Below are 21,035 nucleotides of genomic sequence, written 5' to 3'. Positions count from 1 at the left end.
GATTGGAGCTGACTTCTTTTTTTTTTTTTTTGCACATAAACGGTTAAATTATATTCCTTAGTAAAAATGACCATTCCACACCATGTAGGTCTATATTTATGTGGATGCTATGAATTGGTGGTACCATCTAAATATTTTGTAATAATGTAGGTAATCTTTGTCAGCTCCCTTTCCAGACCTCTCCGACTCTTTCACATCCAGCTTTCCAAATATTGGGTCCCATAACGTCAACTACTTGTGGACTGTTGTAAAATGTCCACCGGACCGGCCAGTCACTTACAGCCTTTCACCTGTCTCTGGGGCCGCACTACATGTGGGACTTCTTATACCTGCTGAAATCACAGCACATCTCAATTGTTCTCTGTTATCAAGGGGTTAAAAGTCTATGTCTTGGGAAGGTATGACCACAGTAATACAGCTCTCCTAGACCTGAATGGCAGAGCTACATCTGCAGGTGACAACTACTATGGCAGTCATTAAAGGGTTTTATCAGGAATCAACATGGGATAGGGCATACTGAAAGTTTTTCTGGAACTAGCATTGGGAACCTCTTATGACTATGTTCATTGCCAGCTGTATACACAGGTGACCCCCATGGGGGGTCATTTACAAAGACCGGGTGTTTTACACAAGTTCCCCCCCTTTTCTGCTGAAGGATGCGTCCCTTCATAAATTAGGCGCACTTTAGGAAGTCTGTGGGCCTGGTGTAAGACTGAGGTTGTTTTTTGTCAACATTTACAATTTGTCGGGGCAGATGTCCCTGCCCTATCACGCTCCCGCCACTCCCAAATGGCAAGAATGGCGTCAAAACACCTGTGACAAAAAATTGTCGCACACATTTACAAGGGAGTCCTGTATATACCCTGCTGGATTTACCTATTGCCTATACCCCATCTTCTAGAATAATTTAGTGATTTACTTGTGTACTGTACTCACTTGGGGTGTCACGCCGCCCCCGAAAGGAGAGAGGGAGAGCGTGCACCCACTAGTCTGCCACCCACGCCCTTGTCCCTGCCTACTTGCACGTACCCGTCCTAGGCGATGGAGCGCAACTGGGCGGCGATCCCTAAGTGCGGGAGGGACAGAGAAAATCAGAGACAGGCAACGAGTGGCGTGCGGCAACAGGAGCGTACAGCAGTTGAGAAGGGTCAACAAACTAGCCAAGGTCACAACGAGAGTTCACGTCAAACTACGAGGGAGAGGCAAAGACAATACCAATAACAAACCGGAGGTCAAACCTGGAGGTCGTGTCAGAGTACAAGGGAGAAGCAGGAGCGTGGTCAAATAACTAGCCGTCCGTCAAATTCAAGAGCAATGGAGCAAAGTTCCAAGAGCCTATATAAACAATATCACAGGCAACCTGTGGTCAGCAGGTTGCCTGCTTATATACTGAAGGGCTGAGCTCATGTGACGTGGCCAGCGCCACATGACCTGTCCCAGGACTGATAGCTGAGTGCCGAGTGTCCAGCTCGGTGTTCAGCCCACACAGGTATCCTGGCAACAGAGGACGCCGGCCGCACATAGAAGGAACGTGCGGCCGGGTGCGCTCCGCCCTCCGTTGCCATGGCAGTGGAGACGCCGAGCGGCTCCCTGCTCTGTGCGGAGGGCGCCTTCTGCAGCTGCCGGAGAGGAACAGGACGTCGGCGGCGCAAGGGGGAGGACGCGCGTCGCCGGCGTTCTGTGACATAGGGCTTCTGGCGCCGTTTCTGATGGTCTTTTCCTTCCACATTTTATTTCACTTACTTGCTGTAGCCTAGTTTACTTAAAACCATCATTGGCAGCCGACCCCCTTTATTGTAAATCTTTACCACTCACTCTCCCCCTTTAGGTGCCCTGCTAGTAGGTCCATTGACCCCCTTTGGTGTTATCTTGAGATGGGTTTATGTGACAAACACTCTATCTTTGCTGCAAACCTGTGTTGTTGTTTTTTTGCAGTTTTTCCTGATTTAATATGCCCGCAGCCTGCCAAGCTGCAGCTTTGAATTACCGCCCACCACCCACCTCTGCGAACCGCTGCTGTCTGCCTGCAAGCCAGAGCCAGGACCCTCCTGCTTCAGACTCCCTGCCAGCTTTGGTAAGTCTGATACCCTGGACTGTGCCCCATCCTACCCTGGACTGTGCCCCACCCTACACTGGACTGTGCCCCCTAAACATACACTGTTGGTGGCACAGTACAAGGGTATAAAGGGATACACTTGTACTGTGCTTCCTAACCTCTACTATGCCCCCTTATACCCTATAATGTGCCTCCTACCCTGTACTGTGCCCTGTTATACCCTCCATTGTGCCCCCTTACCATACCCTGTACTGTGCCCCCTTATACCCTATATCCAGTAAGACATGAGTGCAGTTAATGAGAAAGATTTTCACATTTTATCTAATGTGTCCTTCTGGGAGATACCGGTTCCAGATCATTTTCGGGTAGAAATTGTGAAAAGAGAAAGTGCTTCTTTCCAGAACCAAGATGGTCCTTTTTAGTGTCACAAAAAGGCCCGATGCAAAAGCTGCAGCAAAGGGAGAAGTGCGTCAACTTTCGAAAGTGTGGTTTTACAAGGTCATGCCAAACAGAGAGAAAATTCTGAGGACATGGTTGGTTTACTCACCTGTCAGCAAGAATTTATATTGCTTTTGTTGCCGACTCTTTGCCATCTGTACTACAGATACAACATCCAAATTTGTCACTGGGTTTCAGAAGTGGTGGAAACTGAGCCCAAAAGTATATAATCATGAGACATACGAAGAGCACTTATACTCTCTTGAAAAGTGGAAAACTTTGACAGCAAGACTGAGGCTGCATGAAACCATTGATGGCCAAACTATTTCTAGTTTCTGAGGAAGGGACCATAAGTGTCCCGAAACGCGTCTGGTCTGAGGAACTAGTGAGGACTACAATTAACCCGGACGTTTGGAACTGAAAATTACTCGGACGAAGAATATCAACCGTCACGATAATCTTTTCAAAGCTTCCCGCAGTGGAAAGGATTGGCCAATCAAAAACGAACACCAGTGACGTCACACCGCATCATAGTCACGTGCGTACATCACATGGTAAGGCTAGTGATCACGTGGGACGCCACGCAGGTCCTTGCCTAAAGGAGAAACAGCATCGGAACAGATGAAGAAGGGTAACGTACAACATCAGCAATACTGTTCCCTTACATTGTGATAATATGCACTACCGGCAATAATAACATATTACTGTTAAAGCCTACTAAGTATACCAGCAAAAGCGCTATATTATTTTCCTATATAAGGCAAATATCCCAACATTGGGAAACCAGGAGTACACCCGGGAACATTACTGTGACACTTATATGTACTCACCAGCCTGGAGGCATCACATGGACTTCAATTAACCTTTGTTGTGCACAACATTTATTTTAAATGAGCACCCCTTTTTCTCAAGATATATATCTTAACCAACCACATATGTTTTATTAACATTCTTTTGCACCGCTTTTTTCATATATTTTGAATTTTTCCACCAGTCACATTGTATAACCTTGAAAAAACAACGTTAACTCATAAAAGTGAACTGTTCTCATTTTTTGCCTACATGATATAACCATCCAATATTTACTGAAGAGACCCGTTAAAAATCCATCATAAGACTTTGAACTTTCATTATTTTTAATCATTTTTATTTTTATTTTTTATCTTTATTATTATTTTTTATCTCATTTTTTCATTTTTTATCTTAATACAGAAAGAAAGTTTTACCATAGACTAAACATTATTTAACTTGATTTAACTAAAAACATTAAATAATAATTTATATCCAAATGAGAGTGTGCCATCGCAATTTCCTTCTTTAATAACAAACTATTTCTAGGATGGAGACTGAAAAGAAAAAGTGGAGGGACATTTTGCACAGATTGTTGGAAATCACATTGTTTCTTCCCAAGCAGAATCTGGCATTTCGTGGCCAGAAGGAAGATGAGTCTTCTTTAAATAAAGGGAACTTTCTTGAGATGGTTGAGATGCTTTCCAAGTATGATCCAGTACTGAAGGAACACCTAAATAGGTTAAAGCGGCACACCTGTAAACTTAACGTGTCTGTCTCCTATCTGTCTCCACAAACTCAGAATGAGTTTATAAGTGTCCTGGCAAATCATGTGATGGAGAAGTTTGTAATGGACATAAAGTCTGCAAAGTACTTTGGCATCATGTTTGACAGCACACCTGATGTATCGCATACTGATCAGATGTCTGAAGTGATCAGATATGTACACATCACCAACAGGAAAGTTGAGGTAAAATACATTATTATTATTTTTTTCCCTTTAAGGACGAAAAAAACGGCTGACCTCAGTTCTAACATTTAAAAAAAAAATAGAAAGTGATGGACTAGACATAATGATGTGCCACTCTCAGGGTTATGATAATGATGGTACTATGGCTGGAATCCATGGAGGTGTACTATCTATTCTAAAGGAAAAAAACAGGAAGGCTATTTTTAATGGATGTGTGGACCATTCCCTTAACTTGTGTGGTCAGCACTCTTTTGCTCAAAATGCATCTTGCGTGATCTTTTTTGGAACTCTGCAGGCAATGTTTTCTTTTTTTTTTGCTCCTTCAGGGTTATGATAATGATGGTACTATGGCTGGAATCCATGGAGGTGTACTATCCATTCTAAAGGAAAAAAACAGGAAGGCTATTTTTAATGGATGTGTGGACCATTCCCTTAACTTGTGTGGTCAGCACTCTTTTGCTCAAAATGCATCTTGCGTGATCTTTTTTGGAACTCTGCAGGCAATGTTTTCTTTTTTTTTGCTCCTTCCACCCATCGATGGGATGTGTTAATTGATCATGCTGGAGTGTCGATAAAAAGACTATCTACAACACGCTGGAGTGCTCATTATGCCAGTTAAGCCAGTAACAGACTTGAAGCTCTTTGTGAACCTTGCGAAAATATGGACACAAGAGGAGCAGTACAAGGTCTTCTACCTGCTGTCTGTGACTTTACTTTTCTATGCTACCTGCACTTCTGGTCTAATGTACTGAGGGAAGTTGATGATGCACAGCAGTACCTGCAGACTAAGGACTTAAGTCTTGCTAAAGTGTTGACAAAGCTTGAGACACAGACTTTTTCTGTGTGAGAACCGCAGTCACCTAGTCGAAAATGCAATTCAGCAGGCACTTTTAAAAGCTGATGAATATGGAATTGCAGTAGAGAGAATAGCCAGGTTCAAGAAGAGGATGGCAGGGGAACTGGCAAGAGATGCTGGAAGCACAAGTCTCCAAGAAGAAAATAAGAGGGCGATGCTTGAGTGCATTGATCGCTTTCATTTGGAACTCCAGACCAGATTAAGCGCCATCATGGAAGTAGCAGGCATGTTTGAGGCTGTTCAAGCAAAGAGTCTCATATCTACCACTGAAGGAGAATTAAAGGTGTCCATTCCAAAACTGACCAATTTCTACGATGAGGTATCCGAAAGTGAGCTGTTACTGGAGATACCAAGGTTGAGAAGACCCCTAACAGCAGCAAAGTTAGACTTAGGCCGAATGCACATGGCCGTTTTTCACGGCCGTGAGCAGTCCGTGGAACCACAGGCTCGATTCCTGCTGAGAGAAGGAGCGCACGGCATCATTGTTTGATATGATGCCGTGCGCTCCCTGCTGCCGCTGGAATACAGTACTACACTGGTATAATCTATACCAGTGTATTACTGTACTGTGGCGGCAGCAGGGAGCGCACGGCGTCATAGCAACCAATGACGCTGTGCACTCCTGCTCTTAGCAGGAATCCAGCCTGTGGTTCCACGGACTGCTCATGGCCGTGAAAAACGGCCGTGTGCATTCGGCCTTAGAAGAAGTCACAGATTGGGCAGCTTTACAAGTTTTGACCTTCATAGCTGAATGGGATTTTATTGAATCTCTCCCACACCTCCCACACCATGTCTGAAAATATTTCTCACAATCTGCGTATCTGTGGCTTTGTGCGAGAGGAGCTTATCAAAAATTATCTACGATCTATAATGGGAGAGTCTAGGCTTTACGATCTTACACTGTTGTCAGTTGAAAGCGAATTAGTGCAAACTATTTATTTCGATTAAGTAATTAACAGTTTTGCAGCTTTGAAGGCCAGGAAAGCAAAGTTCTCAATTGATTGAGATGTTCTTTAAGTGCACTTGTATTTGTTCCTGTTGAATTTTCTGTTATTTAATTATTTATTTATTATTTGTTCCGGTTGAATTTGTGTTCGGGGGGGGGGGGGGGGGGCAGGGGGAGACACCATTTTCTACTGCACCGGGTGACACCAGCTCTAGAAACGCCACTGTTGACACAACTTCTGGAATAAAAGGGAATAATGACGGAATATTTTTTCTTAAATTTTTTTGGGGGAGGGGGGGATCCCACACTTTTTTTCCCAGGACTTGACCCCTGCACGGGACAATCTACAAGCAGATTGCCGGCAAGGAAACGTTTCTTCACAACAATCTGCTGATTGCTAGTGAAGGAGATCGGTGCATTTACATGCAGTGATCTCTTCCAGCTACCCCTGAGTGTGGAAAGGAGCCGTCAATAATGCCATCTCTCTTCCCCATACGTCCTCGTTGTTTTCCGGCAGCAGATTGTGTTTACACAGAGCGATCTGCCACTGGGAAACCATAATCTTTTGTGCTGCACTAAAGATCCAATTCGCTCGTTCATCTGGTAATCAGCTATACATTTACATTGCCAGATCATTGCTAACAAGCGTTACTATGAACGCTCATTAGCTATGATGTTTTCAATTCTCAGCCCATGTAAATGTCCCTTAAAGGGGTTATCCCATGATTAAGGTAAAAAATGAAAATCAGACATCATACAGTACATCTCTTTCTATGAACGCTAGAACCAGCCCTGTACCTCCCATGGGTCCAGAGATCTCTCCATTCATTACTCTGCTAGATTTATATCAAGCTGACAGCTCAAGGGGAGTGTCCATTCCTCTGCAGCTCAGGAGGCGTGTCCATTCTGCTGGAGCTCAGGGGGTGTGTCCATTCTTCTGCAGCTCAGGAGGCGTGTCCATTCTGCCTGAATCTCTCTCCCTATCACAGATCAAGAGGCAGTTAAAGGTTAAAAATGAGCATGTGCTGTCTCAGTTAACAGGACAAAGAAATAAATAAAAATAAAAAACAGCAGGTGGCGCTATACAGATACATTTTACTAAATAGCTCAGTGGTTATGCAAAATTTTTAATTACATGCAATATCAAAAGTATTCAGATCCAGGTGCTGGTTTGAAAACTGTAGAATATTTTTTGCGGGATAACCCAAGTTTTGGTAACCGTCTGACTATGCGGAGCCAAACGGATCCGTCTTGACTTGCAATGTAAGTCAACAGGGATGGATCCGTTTTTCACTGACACAATATAGTGCAATTGAAAACGGATCTGTCCCCCATTGACTTTCAATGTAAGTCTAGACGGATCTGTTTTGACTTAGACTTTTTTTTTATTTTTATGAATAATGCAAACGGATCCATTATGAACGGGTACAAGCATTTGCATTATTGGTGCGGGTCCGTCTGTGCAGATACAAGACGGATCCACACCAAACGCGAGTGTTAAAGTAGCCTATGTGCCTGGAAGAAGACCAGGAGGTGATGAGTACAGCCAGCGCAGTGCTTCACTCAACACCCCTCTTGCTTCCTGCATAATAATGACTGCTTCCATAATGGAAGTGATCATTAGCATTTGCACCGTAAAAAGCACTGTCATTCCCCCTTCCCTTCACATTTGGGGAAAAAAGTGCGTATTATAGACCGAAAAATACAGTACAATGTATTTCATGAGAAATATAATTTTGTGACTTGAAGGTAGGTATATATAGAGAACAATTACAAGAAAATCTATCTAAAAAATGAGGCAGCACTCCAGATTCCCTGGTGAAAAAAATATGAGGCAAAAAAGAACCTGTGAGGTAGAAGCCAATTTTCCTCATTTTATGACTCCAATCAGGTAATCAGAATAACTCCTTGGATCAATCCTTCTCCAGAATTCTAGTAACTATAACCTGTAATATTGTTACACTCCAGAAATACATCCAGGCCCCTCTTGAATTCCTTTATTGTACTCACCATCATCACCTCCTCAGGCAGAGAGTTCCATAGTCTCACCGCTCTTACCGTAAAGAATCATCTTCTATGTTTGTGTACAAACCTTCTTTCCTCCAGACGCAGAGGATGTCCCCTCGTCACAGTCACAGTCCTGGGGATAAATAGATGATGGTAGAGATCTCTGTACTGACCCTGATGTGTATACATAGTTATAGATAGATTTTTTTCTAAACTAAATAACCCTAATTTTGATAATTTTTCTGGGTACTGTAGTCCACTCATTCCAGTTATTACTTTAGTTGCCCTCCTCTAAACCCCCTCCACTCCAGCTCTGCTATGTCTTTCTTGTGCACAGGAGCCCAGAACTGTACACAGTACTCCATGTGTGGTCTGACTAGTGCTTTATAAAGTGGAGGCACTATGTTCTCATCACGGGCATCTATGCCCCTTTTAAGGCAACCCATAATCTAATTGACCTTGGCAGCAGCTGCCTGACACTGGTTTCTACAGTTAAGTTTGCTGTCCACTAAAATTTCTAAATCCTTTTCCATGTCAGTGTTACCCAGTGTTTTACCATTTAGTCAGTGGCGTCTCTAGCTTTCAAATTTTGGGGGGGCACACTGGGGGCCAGGACAAAAGTAGGGGGGGCAGCTATAACAACGAAACATTTACACAAGTATGCTTAGAAATGTTGCGATATTTTACCCAATACTTAAAACTGCAACAAGGAAGAAAAGTCCTGCTGTCTGTGGTTTAAAAAAAAAAAAAAAAAATCACTCCGATTTCAACATGTCCTAGTTGCCTGTGGATGACACTTTTATAGGGAGGGGGATCTGTGGATGACACGGCTATGGGGGGAATCTGTGGATGACACTGTTATGGAGGGGGATCTGTGGATGACACATATCGTATATAGCATCTTATGCTATATGTGTCATCCACAGATCCACCCCATGACCGTGTCATCCCTATTTCCCCCTCCATAACAGTGTCATCCACAGATCCCCCTCCCTATAACAGTGTCATCCACAGATCCCCCTCCCCAAAGCAGTGTCATCCACAGATACCCCTCCCTATAACAGTGTCATCCACAGATTCCCTATAACAGTGTCATCCACAGATTTCCCTCCCCACCTCTCACAGGAGTGTACATTTGACATTTCTATACTGTAATCCAAATCCTGCAGTAACTTTAACTTTAAATCAGGATTAAGCAACCGCTCATCTCTACTAGTACCTTAACCTTATACCACTTGGCTAGCTTCGGTAACAGGGCCAGGCTACAGCCTACAGGCACTGCCTGTTAGTTGTTACCAAGCGAGTGCTGATTTCTGCAGGTCAGAGGATACGGATTACAGTTTAGAAGAAATGTACACTCCTGTGAGCGGTCCAGTGGCGGATCCAGAGCCTGGTCTCGGGAGGGGCACTTCCAGATTATTTTCTGTCTGCCGCCACAAGTCAATGGTGCTTATAAAACAGACTACACAGTGTAGAGGTATACTGTATATTGTGGGGCACAGTGTAGGCTATATGTGTATAACAAACATATTTCACATCAAAACCTACAATTACTTGGCTTGGCCCTTGGGGATCTCAGACACCACTTCAACACTTGGCTGGGGGGCTCGGCGGAGCTGATGTTGTGTTTTATCCTAATGAGAAAGATTTCATAATAAGGATTTGGAGAAGGGGCAGAGGGATAGCAGAGCAGGGAGAGGCTGGTTCTGCTACTAGGGGGTTATACCATGGGGGAGTAATAAAGCCCACCATAATGCCCCCCCTTCTCCAGTAGAAATAATTCTTTTTATAATGTGACAGTGCAAAAAATACCCCCTTGTAATGCCTCCAGTTGAGCTAATGTCCCCATAGTGCCCCCATAATGTGCTAGTGTAAAATGCCCCTATATAGTGCCCCAGTAAATGCCTCCATAGTGCTCCTCTCCCTCCTAGCGCCCCCATAATGTACTAGTATGAAATGTCCCATATATTGTGCCCCAGTAGATGCCCTTAGTGTCCCCCATAATTTGCAAGTATAAAATACCACTTCTTAGTGCCCCCCGTAGATGACTCCATAGTACTCCTCTCCCCCCTTCCCCATAGTACCCACCATAATGTGTCCCAGTATAAAATGCTACTGTACAGAGCCCCCCATATAAAATACCCCTTCTTTGTGGCTTCAGTAGATGCCCCTATAGTGCCCCCCATCATGTGCAAATAACAAGAGCCCCCCATCATGTGCCAATAACAAGAGCCCCCCATCATGTGCCAGTAACAAGAGCCCCCATCATGTGCCAGTAGCAAGAGCCCCCCCAACATGTCAGTAACAAGAGCCCCCCCATCATGTGCCAGTAACAAGAGCCCCTCAATGTGCCAGTAATAAGAGCCCCCCAATGTGCCAGTAATAAGAGCCCCCCATTACGTGCCATTAATAAGAGCCCCCCCATGTGCCAGTAATAAGAGCCCAGCCCCCCATCACGTGCCAGTAATAAGCCCCCATCATGTGCCAGTAATAAGCCCCCATCATGTGCCAGTAATAATCCCCCATCATGTGCCAGTAATAATCCCCCCCATCATGTTCCAGTAACAAGAGCCCCCCATCATGTGCCAGTAACAAGAGCCCCCCATCATGTGCCAGTAACAAGAGCCCCCCATGTGCCAGTAATAAGAGCCCCCCCATGTGCCAGTAATAAGAACCCCCCATCATGTGCCAGTAATAAGAGCCCCCCCCATTACGTGCCAGTAATAAGAGCCCCCCATCATATGCCAGTAACAAGAGCCCTCCCCCATGTGCCAGTAACAAGAGCCCTCCCCCATGTGCCAGTAACAAGAGCCCTCCCCCATGTGCCAGTAACAAGAGCCCCCTATGTGCCAATAAAGGCCCCATGTGCCAGTAAGAACCCCCCCATCATGTGCCAGCCCAGTAACGAGCTTGGAGCCTCCCCCAATGTGCCAGTAACAAGAGCCCCCCTAATGTGCCTGTAAAACTATTGTACATATACAAAAAAACAAAAAACACTGATACTTACCTCCATGTCAGTGATGTGATGCAGGCCTCTTCCGGCCTGTGTCCCGCGCTGTATGGCTCAGATGGCGAGATGATGTCATCTGATAGGCTGCCGGCCTAGTGCCCCCCCTCTGCTCTATCACAGGCAGATGACTATGGAGATGAGCGCAATGGAAGCGCTCATCTCCCTGTGCCCGGCTGCGGCCGCTCAGTTGCGGGGGCACAGCGTGATGTGAGGGTGCCGTGGCCCCCCCTTGGTGACACAACTGCATTTAGTATGTACTAGTGACTTGCATTATTCCTTCCCATGTGCATAACCTTACATAAGCCTCCAATCTATCCAGATCCCTCTGTAGTAGTATACTGTCCTCTTCACTGTTAATTACTGTATACAGTTTATCATCTGCAGAAATTGATATTTTACTGTGCAAGCCTTATACAAGATCATTAATAAATATATTGAAGAGAATAGGGCCCAATACTGACCCCTGAGGTACCCCACTAGTGACAGTGACCCAATCTGAGTGTGTACCGATAATAACCACCCTCTGTTTTCTATAACTCAGCCAGTTACTTACCCACATACAGACGTTTTCTTCCAGTCCGAGCATTCTCATTTTATATACTAACCTTTTATGTGGTACAGTGTCAAATGCTTTGGAAAAATCAAGATATACGACATACATTGATTCGCCGCTGTCAAGTGTAGAACTTACCTCCTCATAGAAAGTGATTAAGTTAGTTTGACAGAACCGATCCCCCATGATGCCGTACTGATACGTTGTTATAAGGTTATAAGCTTGTTTTCATTGAGATACTCTGGGATAGCATATTTTAGACAACCTTCAAACAGTTTATCTACAACAGATGTTAGACTTACTGGCCTTTAGTTTCTGGGTCTCTTTTTGACCCCTTTTTAAATACTGGCACCAGATTTGCTAAGCACCAATTCCGTGGAATGCTCCTTGTTATTATAGAGTCTTAATTATCTTAAGATACGGGGGTGCATGGTATCTGGACCCAGTGTTTCATCTATTTTAATCTTTTTAAGATGCCACTGCACTTCTTCCTTGGTCAGACTGGCCAAATTTAATAGGGAATTTAATTTGACAGCCTGCCTTTTATCTGGCAGTTCATTTTCCTCAATGAATAGAGTGGAGAAAAAAAAATTATAAATGAGCTTTCTTCTTCACCCTCTACATCTTCTCCCTCATCACTCCTCAAAGGGCCAACTCTTTCCAGTACCAAGCCAATTTTCACCTTAAGGCCCAGGCCAATTTTTGAAAATCTGACGTGTCACTTTATGTGGTAATATGTTTGGAATGCTTTGGAATTCTGAGATTGTTTGTTTTTTTGTGACACTTTTTACTTCATGTTAGTGTTCATTTGAGTCAATATGTTTTACCTGTATTTATGCACAAATCCAAAATTTACAGAACATTTGGAAAAAAAACTAAATTTTTTAAATCTGAATTTCTCTGCCTTTAAAATGGATAGTGATACCTTATAAAATAGTTATTATTTAACATTCCCATATGTATACTAAGGAGGAGCAAACCAGTTGGAACCGAACTGGGTTCGGTCCGAACTTGCTATTTTTGGGACGGCAGGCAAACCCAAATCTTTTCAGGTTAGTTTCGGACAAATCCACTAAAACAGCGCATAGAGACATTTTAGTGCACATGTTGATGGGGAAAAAGCACTAGAGAGGAAGAAGAAGGGGTCTTACATGACCCTGAGAGTAAGTGGGGGGAGGGCTTGCTCTGATTGGCTCATCCAGGCATTCTGTTGGCCTAGGAGCCAATCAGTGCTGCAGCAGGCAGGGAGGTGGCATTCTGTGCTCAGCTGTGAATAAAGGCAATGGCTAGGATTACAAAGTAGAAGAAGAAGAACTGTGTTTGTAGGGACAAGCAGGGAAGCTGTCAGCCAGAGAGGAAGGCTGGAGAAGCTGATTTCACAGAATAAGTGATAATGGTACAATACGTGTGTCACCACCAGACATCTGAGAAGCTCTGACAGAGGTCCTTCAGAACCTCCTCCTTGAGGTTCCTTTTGTTTTGCTTTCATTTTCTCATCTCGTTAGCCTCTCTCAGCTGTCATGTAGTTGCACTGATTGCATCCCTTTAAATCCCTTCCCATACTGTATCACTTTGCGGTTTATACAACTTCCTGGAGTGTGTGCATGCTGGATGCTACTACTGAGTCTTCTACAGATAAGTTTTGTTCATTCATTTGTATTTTCCTGTTTGCTGGATCCCAGGTGACCCTGACTCCCTCCGTATCAAGTGTAGGGAGCCGGTGGTCGTGTCCCCTCACTATTATAGGGTGTTCAGGTGTTATGCAGTCGAGGAACGAGGATATGCGATCATCTACCATTGAGATTTTTGCATAGGCTGAGCAGTTAGGGAGAGAGCCAGGTCTGTTGCAGGGCTATCCCTTTGGTTCCTTAGTTTTGGATCCAGTCAGTTGGATCTTCATTTTGTGTCTTAAAGCGAGAGGCACAAACAACCTCCCAGGAGGACAAAGATCAGGAGCCTCTGACTGGGCTACCTGAACCTCTGCCTCCAATTCAGGATAAAGAGCAGAGACCACCACACCTTCAGCCAAAATGGGACTTTTACGTTCGGTACGGCTGCTGCTGCCGCCTCCATCGTGCCACTGCTGCGACCTGCCTACCATTATGTTCGGTACAGCTGCTGCCGCTGCTTCCATCATGCCACTGCTGAAGCCTGAATACTATCATCTTGCATATGGCTGCTGCTGCCTGCCTGCCAACATGTACCATATGGTGGATGCTGCGGCCACCGCTGCCTCAGTGGCTACTGCTTCTCACTGCTAATTTCATACTGCCACCACCGTTAATGCAAAGCATCTGCTATTACTAACCATTACTACTATTATTACCCATAGACAGCCTTGTATGTTCCATGCTATGCTGCTTCTGCTGCCACTACTATTGCGGCTGCAGGCCTCTATATCTGTACCGTACACTTTCCATATCCACACTGCATTTCTGCTGCTTCCAATTAAAAGGGAGAATTTTTTTCAGGCTCGTTTGCAACCAGCCACTTTTTTTGACAGTCAACACTTGTGCGTGTCATCTGTGCAGGAATTCTGTCAAGGCATAATTTGTGGACGCTTGGTTCCCCCAAGCCATTTTTTTTTATCCCATAACACCATGTGTGTTCAAACATCATCTGCCCCTTATAAGAGACAATTTTTGAAAGCTTTGGAATATGAAAAAGCATCGGACATGTGACGGCACGGGATGTTTTTAAACACGCTGTATGTAAACGCCGTCAAACATGTGATTACCCACAGCGGTGTATGTCAGTGTCAGTCAGACATTATTTACTATTGCTGTTATATCGTTCCAGAGAGGAGAGGGGAAGGGAAAAATAGATAACAAATTTTCCTAAAATATTTGGAGTCCTAGGAGGCTAGAGGGGGTTATATACAAATTTTCAAGGCAATTGGAGATTCTTTGGTCCGGCCCTAATTGATTCTGAAACCATTTAAAAAATATATATAATTGGCAAACCTAAGCGGAACCGAATCTTGATCACTTCACTTATTTCTAATGTATACCTTATGTTGGCATCATTTTGTAAATGCCATTTAATTGTTTCAAGGCCGTACAATTTTAGCAACATTTTTGAGAAAATTTCCGAAACCCATTTATTAAAGGATTAATTCAGGTATGAATTGACTTTTAGGGGCTTATAAATGACCCCATTTTAGAAACTACACTCCTTGAGTTATTCAAAACCGATTTTAAAAACTTTGTTAAACCTTTAGGTATTTCATAAGAATTAAATAAAAGTGGAGGTGAAATTTCAAAAACCTCAATAGTTATTATCCTGATTCTGAAGTTTACAGAAACATCCCATCTGTGGTTGTATACTGCTCTCGGGGCACATGGCAGGGCTGAAAAGGGAAGGAGCACATATGGTTTTTGGAGGGCAGATTTAGCTGGAACCCTGAGGTACCCCTACAGTGAAAACCACCCAAACCTAACCCCATTTTGGAAACTATTCCCCCCATTACATTTTTAGAGGTGCAGTGAGGTGGGGTGCCCAACAGGCATTTCATAGAATTTCAAAACACTTGGCTGTGAAAGTGAAAAATTACATTTTTTTCAAGAAAATTTCACTTTAGTCCGAAATTTACCTTTTGGGAAGCACAATAAACTGCCTTTTTGGGCTTTGTTATTGTGGCATGCACCATGCAGGAAATATGACATGTAATCTTTATTCTGCTGTTCAGTTTGATTACAGAGATACCAATTTTATATAGTTTTTTTTGTTTTACCACTTTTACACAGATATTTTTTTAAAACAAAATAATTATTTTGCAACACCATTTTCTTAGACCCATTTTGTTTTGGTCTTGTGTGGGTGCTCGATTTTTTTCTGCATGAGTTGATGTTTTCATTGGTACCATTTTGGGATACACATGAAGTTTTGATCACTCTATGATATGCTTTTTGTGAGGCAACTGTTTTGGCACAGTTTTTATAAAAAAAAATTCACTGCGTTCACCTGAGGGAGTAAAGCATGTGATCGTTTTATTGAGCAGGCTGTTATGGACGTAGCGATACCTAATGTGTCTATTTTCTTTATGTTTGTTATGTTTAACAAAAAAATTTAACTTTTGTCTCCATTTTCTGAGAGCCATATTTTTTTTATTCTTCAAAGTCAACTTTTTTATGATTGTATTTTACAATTTTTTTTATTGGTCTCTATTCAAAATATTGAGCCATTTTGTCACAAAGGGTTAACTGTTTGTCTAGCTATGTGAATTGTATCTTTTGCTTTCACTTTGTGCTAGTCATCTAATAACCTTTATCTCTAATTTACTAAGAGGTCATAAGCACTTTAAGGGCTCTTTTACATGAGCGGATCCTGTGGATGGAATCCACTGCATGAATGAGGGCCAAGCCCTGTTCCTGAGAGCAGAATTTTATAAATTGGTCTTTATTACAAATATGGAATCCTTTTTTCTGTACACGTCTGAGATGCTCTAATGGAGGCATCTGAATTTTTTCTCTGCTCCGTCAGCCAGCTAATCTGAAGGGCTCCTTATTGCTGCTTTCTGACATTATAAAGACTCATTATAGCTCAGTTCTTATCTTACTGATAAGAATGTGGCTTAGGGCTCTTTCACAAGAGCGGATGCCGTGCAGGTAATCTTCTGCGTGAAAGAGAGCCAAGCCCTGTTCCGGACATCAGAGACACAGAACATTAACATGATTAATAATGCTCTCTGTGACCTTTTTACTACAAAATCATGGTGACAAAGAGGGGCCTTGTGGTTATTGCAACAGGACAAAGAAGTGGTGATTAAATCATCAGACAAAGGCGGAAATATTGTTGTCCTTGGGCACAAACAATATCGTAATATGTGTATGAGCGTGCTCAGGGACAAGCTTACATATGAACTACTTCCGTCTGATCCCACGCCAACTTATAAGGTGGAATTGTCCTGTATTTTGAACCAAGCCCTTGAGAAGAAACTCATTGACAAGACTGAATTGGCCTTTTTGTTACCTTCACACCCAGTCACTGCGGCCTTTTATTGTCTCCCCAAAGTTCACAAGGGGTATGAACCTCTAAAGGGGAGGCCGATAGTGTCTGGAAACAATTGTTTGACAGCCAATATCAGTACTTATGTTGACACCATCCTGCGTCCATTTGTTAACAGCTTGCCCTCACATGTAAGGGATACTATGGATGTGCTGGGACGCTTGGATGGTGTCCAATGTGACAGTGGTACCTATCTGGCCAGTTTGGATGTGGAGGCGCTCTACAGCTCAATCCCTCATGGATTGGGCTGTGGAGCGATCCTAACATTCCTTCAGCAGAGGGGTGAACAATACAGGGCCCATAATGCCTTTGTAATGGAATTGTTGAGTTTCATACTCACACACAATGTATTTTTGTTTGATGGCTCTATCTTCCACCAGCTCAGGGGGGTCGCAATGGGCAGTCCCTGTGCCCCGACTTTTGCGAACCTCTACCTGGGCTGGTGGGAGAGGGAGGTAGTGTTTTGTGAAGATATGGAGAGATTCACGGATGTTGTCCCCCTCTGGATCAGGTACATCGACGATGTGCTGATCCTGTGGGGGGGCGATAGTGAATTGTTCCGTGAATTTGTTGCGGTCCTCAACAATAACACCGTGGGACTTTTTTTCACCTCAGAAATGGATTTGAAGAACATTTCCTTCCTGGATCTGTCCATTTCATTGTCTGCTGATGGGCATATTAGTACCAACGTTTTCAGAAAGCCCACAGCTACCAATAACCTTTTGAAATGGGACAGTGCGCACCCTGTAGCCCTTAGGAGAGGAATCCCTAAGGGCCAATATTTGAGGGTTAGGAGGAATTGTTCTCATCTCAGTGATTTTAGGGTGGCTGCTAAAGATCTCCAGCAGAGGTTTCAGTGTCGTGGTTATCCTCAGCAGTGTCTAAAGCAGGCTTACCAGCACTCAATGAGTACTAACAGGGATCGGTTGTTGTCTCCGAAAAAGAGGGACAATAGTGAGAATATTGTGAGGATCATTGGGACTTTTGACGGCGCCCATGACGAGGTGCGCCATGTCCTTAACGAGCACTGGGACATTTTGAAATCCGATCCGGATATTGGTGGGATGATTTCAGCCAACCCTTCAGTCACTTATCGCCGCAACAATAATTTACGTGACATGTTGACACATAGTCTGTACATCAGCCCCCGTCCCCAGTCATGGCTGCGAAACCCACTTACAGGTACGTTTCCTTGTGGATCCTGTAAATTTTGTGGGTTCATTAAAAAATCCAAAAGCTTCACTAACAGCACTGCGGATAAAACGTTCTTCATTAAGTCTTTCCACAATTGCAAGTCAGTTGGTGTTGTGTATTTAATGACATGTGTATGCAGCATCAAATATGTGGGTAAAACCATCAGAGAGCTAAGAAGACGGATTGGGGAGCATATTTTGGATATTACCAATCTCAAAGATACGCCAATTGCTCGTCATGTTCTTGACCTTCACAGGGGGGATACATCATCGGTCAAATTTCAAGTGATCGACTCTGTGAAGCCGTCACCAAGGGGCGGTGACTATGATCGCATATTGTTGCAAAAAGAGGCGAGATGGATTTTTTCTCTGAATACCATCAAACCATCCGGCCTCAATGATGCGATCTCATACGTCCCGTTCATCTAGTGACCAGGCTGATTTCTTTGTGTTACTGTACAATGCACTATGAGAAGTGGATTCATGTGTGTGATCATTGATACAAGTGGCTACACACATGAATCTATGTGTCTGTCCGTTTTTACACACTTCTCTTGGAGTGACTCTCCTTTACTGTATAATTACAATAAAGATGTCCATGCTGCGATAAATATATAAAGCCGCTTTGTAAATTCCTTGTTTTGTTTATGTGGCGCTTGCTGCGCTTTCCCTGTGACTCACCGTGTTCCTCCTCCCCTCAGCCTTTGGTTTGCCTTGTGCCGTGCCTCCTGGCCGGATTGGCTGATTGACGGAGGCGTGTCTAACAGGGCGGGGCTTCACCCTGTAAAGCTCGGCGTTCTGTGGGCCGCTTTGCGGCCATCACAGTGCCGGATTACATGCACACTAGCACGCAGCACCTCAGCCTAGAGGTTGCTAGCTCAGGCAGGATAGTGACTGTTTGTAAAGCTCCGTACCTCACACTAGAGGAAAACGGTGCTAGGCAGGGATCTCTATCACTGACTGTTTGTTTGTCCATTACCTCGGTCATTAAAACAACACTGAGGCTCTGGGCTCTAGTATTAACCTGGTGCACATAGCTCCTGATGAAATGCATCCCCAATGCATGGAAACGCAGCGTTGAGCTGTTGCCAATAAGGGACATGTCAGGGCAACCATTGCTCCTTTAATCCACCTGGAGTGATTGTTATTGCTCTGCCATAGTCCAGCACCTGTGATTATTAGTGCAGTGAGAGTCTGCGCGCTGGCTCTCACTGTTTTGGAGTGGTGTTTGGTGAAATTCCTATACCAATACATCCCCTTGATACCTTTCACCCTGGGATACACATCTTGAACCCTGTGGTTGAATGAGCCCCTTATGCTAGTAGCTTGTGAGATTACACTGGCAATCCAGATGGTGGTGCTATTTGGTATATATCAGTGTTTTCACAATTGTTAAAGTCAGTTTTGCACATTATACTGACGGTTGATACCCCTTATTTCTTAAATCAGACAATTAATAAAGACATTATTATTTTGTTTTAGCGCCTATCCCTATGTTATTTGCTCTATTGTACTTATAGGCGTATATTCAATATATCATTTCAATTTATTCCATTGACAACTTTATCTCATTCGGATTTTGTAGTAAAAAGATTCTACTTTTTAGTTTTCTCTATTATGGGTCTAACCCCCTCTACAATGAATTACAATACCGGCAGGCTCCAATGTTTGTGTAAGGAAATAGGCTGCCTTAGAAGCCAACCGTCCCCTGTCACCGCAGAGCGTGGGATGGGGGATCTGATGGAGTTAGAGAGGGAGCCCCCTCCATCTGCAAACCCCTTACATGCCACAGTCAGCGTTGACAATGGCATATAAAGGGTTAATACACCAACATCAGTGTTTTCACTGAAGCTTGTGGATACAGCAGGAGCCCGACTCAGTAACAGCTGAGCCCCTGCCGCTGATTGAGCAAGTGCAGCTCCTGCGCCCACCTGATCAGTGCCCCGTACATGTATGGCACTGGGACCCTACAGGTTAAACTTTTCACCATTTATATTAGAGATGAGCGAACTACTCGAGATTTGTTTTGGTTCTGGTTGGCCGAATGTAAAAAAAAGTTTGGTACAGACCTAAATCGATTCGGGCTGAACCAAAGTGCCTCCAGTTGTCCTGAAAGTTGGTCCATAACCCCTCTAGCCTCCTAGGACTCCGAATTTTTAGAAAAACGTCTTATCTCTTTTCGTTAATTTTTTTGTATGAATTTTTTTTCCTCCCAAAGCTCTGGAACACAGTGACAGTAATAGTAAATGATGTCTGGGTAACACTGACATACATAGCTGTAGGTAAACACATTTGACAGTGTTAGCATACAGTGTGTTTAAAAACACACCACGCCAACACAAGTCATATGCTTTTTTATATTCTAAAGCTTTCAGAAATTGTCTCTTATCGGGGGTGGATGATGTTTAAACACACATGGTGTTATTGGGTGAAAAACATTTTAAAAAGTGGCTTGGGGGGCCAAGTTTCCCAAAATTTTGCCTTGACAGGGTCAAAATGCCCACCTATACGACATGCACAAGTGTTGATTGTGAGAAGAAAAGGTGGCTCGTTCTTAACAAACCTAAAACAATTCTCCCTTTAAATTGGGAGCAGCAGCATTGTAGTGTGGATGTTGAAGGGTACAGTATGGAGCATGATGGAGGCAGCAGAATCCTTAGGGAAGATGATGGTCGGCTGGCCTCAGTAGTGGCATGATGGCGGCGGCAGCAGCAGCTGTACAAAGCGTGATAGTAGGCATGTTGCAGCATTATTTCAGACTCCGAAATGCGTATGGTGTGAATAAGGACTCTACCCACATTCTACATATGAATAATCGCTCGTAATTCCTTTTGTTTCTCCCTGGAAGCGCTTCCAGTCATCACGGCAAACCCTGTCCGTGGATTGGTCAAAACAGGATAGTCACTGTACACGTGGGACGCCGAAAGACTGACGTCTTACTCGTGCTCCTGCCCCACAGCGAGACTAGAGAAGGAGAGCCGGATTCACAAGAGCGGCCACAAGCAGGATAGCCGCGAAGACATCAGACAGGTAACTGCAGTTGAGGTTGCTATCGACGGCCACGTCGGACGCCACGGCTGGTCTGACAACCCACTGCCTGAAAGTTACACTTACCCACCTAACAAGTGCGAATATTACTGTCATCAAACTATATTAACAATATTCAATAGATCGACTGAACTCTGTTAACCACTACTAATCCATTGTGCA

General features: G+C 43.9%; 1 pseudogene; it reads left to right on the top strand.

Annotated features, from left to right (window-relative positions):
* The first annotated feature begins 2,340 nt into the window (after positions 1–2,340).
* LOC122931664 overlaps positions 2,341–21,035 on the top strand; it is a 42,841-nt pseudogene continuing 24,146 nt past the window's right edge.

The sequence above is a fragment of the Bufo gargarizans genome, chromosome 3 (genome assembly GCF_014858855.1).
Source record: "Bufo gargarizans isolate SCDJY-AF-19 chromosome 3, ASM1485885v1, whole genome shotgun sequence".
Lineage (NCBI taxonomy): Eukaryota > Metazoa > Chordata > Amphibia > Anura > Bufonidae > Bufo > Bufo gargarizans.
Note: the sequence above shows the minus strand (reverse complement) of the source record. Positions and strands in the feature narration are given on the sequence as shown.